Source organism: Pygoscelis adeliae, unplaced genomic scaffold (genome assembly GCF_000699105.1).
Source record: "Pygoscelis adeliae isolate BGI_AS28 unplaced genomic scaffold, ASM69910v1 Scaffold160, whole genome shotgun sequence".
NCBI classification, from domain to species: Eukaryota; Metazoa; Chordata; class Aves; order Sphenisciformes; family Spheniscidae; genus Pygoscelis; species Pygoscelis adeliae.
Genome location: NW_008824035.1, coordinates 8,851,815 through 8,854,025, shown reverse-complemented (window position 1 = coordinate 8,854,025; position 2,211 = coordinate 8,851,815).

The following is a 2,211-nucleotide window of genomic DNA, read 5'->3' as shown; positions in this document are numbered from 1 at the left end:
TTAGTTTCAGGAACCAGACACAAATGATGCCAAGGGCAATCCTGGGAGGGGAATTATTGCCTGGTGATACAACTTATCATTTATTTTAATCCTCTATAAAAGTTTTCTCCTGCCAGTGAAAGAGGGCATAATGCTTGTTGTTGTATTCACACAGCTTCCCAGCAAACCAGTAAAATTAGGGTATGTCATGGTTTAACCTCAGCCAGCAACTGAGCACCACACAGCCGCTCGCTCACTCTCCCCTTGCCCCACTGGGATGGGGGAGAGAATTGGAAGATTAGAAGTGAGCAAACTCATGGGTTGAGATAAAAACAGTTTAATAATTGAAATAAAATAATAATAATGATAAAAGAATATACAAAGCAAGTGATGCACAGTGCAATTGCTCACCACCTGCCGACCGATGCCCAGCCAGTCCCCGAGCAGCGGCCCCCCCGGCCAGCTTTCCCCAGTTTATGTACTGAGCATGACATCACATGGTATGGAATGTCCCTTTGGCCAGTTTGGCTGTGCCCCCTCCCAGCTTCTTGTGCACCTCCAGCCTTCTCAGCTGGTAGAGCACGAGAAACTGAAAAGTCCTTGACTAGTGTAAGCACTACCTAGCAACAACTAAAACATCGGTGTGTTATCAACTTTGTTCTCATCCTAAATCCAAAGCACAGCCCTGTACCAGCTACTAGGAAGGAAACTAACTCTATCCCAGCCAAAATCAGGCCAGGGTGGTTCAGTAAAGGATCACTAAACTCGATCAACTGCAGGTTTTTTGCTTCCTTACATTCAAACCAAGTGACTGCAGTAATCTTAAAACAATACATTTCTGATTTTTCTTCCTCGCTGCATTTAACAGAGTTGTTTGGGTTATGGTTAGAGACCCACAGAAGGACTTGTTCCTGTCAAGCCAGCGGCAAAGATCTGCTTTTATTATGGTAGGCATTTTAATCCTAGGCTTTCCAAGGGAGGCTCTACTCTGCTAAAGGCCATGAAAGTGTATCAAATTTGATTGGTTTAATCTCTGATTAGACTTCTAAAGTATGCAATCAGTCTGTCTTTTTGTTTTGTGTTTGCAGAGCAGTAAGATGAGATCCTGAGAAGCTATGAGAAGCACTCGAGAAAACAAATAATGTCCCTGTCGCATCCCTGGGAGAGAGCTGTCAGCTCCATTAGTGGAGAAAGATGTAGGTCACACGATAAGCAAGATGCTTAGTGCCTTCATTTTCCATATTATGAAGAGAGCCATTGTAGATGACATACAGGCTTACAAGCAAATTTCAGAATAAGTGGCATAATGCCTGCTATTAACTGCATTGGAGACACTTTAAATATCTCTATCAATACAAAACCTTATACTTTCCTGTGGCTACTAAGTCTTTTAGCTTGCACCCTTCCAAAATCAGAAGAAAAGCAATGATACAAGATGGGCCAAGTGACAAGAGGCAGGGACACGCTAACTCTCATCAAGGCTTTTTCTTTAATGGAAGCAGTGTCATCATAAGGAGTTACAGCATTTGAAGGCGAGAGGATGGAACTGGTTTTGCCTGATTTCAAATAATTATGATGTCATATTTAAGTACTATTATATTTGCATCCCAGTTAAGAGACGTGGAAGTAGCAGAAAGATAGTGAAATAAATTATGCAGGGAAAAACAGACAAAAGGAAATGAAAGAGCTGAAAGAAATTCAAACCATCAAAAATAAAAGACTAAGTACTCCAGCAAAAAGTACACTATAGATATATATATATAGCAGCTAGTTAAGGTACTTAATTTTGGCAAGAGTGGGGGAGGTCGTAATCCCTCAGGCAATGCAGAAGTCTCCCTTCAGCTGGCAAAAGACATTTATGCTGTTGGTCCATCACATGGAGAAAGCATGCAGGCAGAAAGGAGGTGGCAGGGGAGGAGGCTATGGCATGGAAACTGATAGTGACTCAGTTCATCTGGCCAGGCTTCAGTAAGCCAGCATTACCTGCAGGCCATTTAATTTTACCCATCATTGAGTGGGTGTGCTGGTTTTGGCTGGGATGGAGTTAATTTTCTTCATAGCAGCTAGTATGGGGCTATGTTTTGGATTTGTGCTGGAAACAGTGTTGATAACACAGGGGTGTTTTCGTTACTGCTGAGCAGTGCTTACACAGAGTCAAGGCCTTTTCTGCCTCTCACCCCACCCCACCAGCGAGCAGGCTGGGGGTGCACAAGAAGCTGGGAGGGGACACAG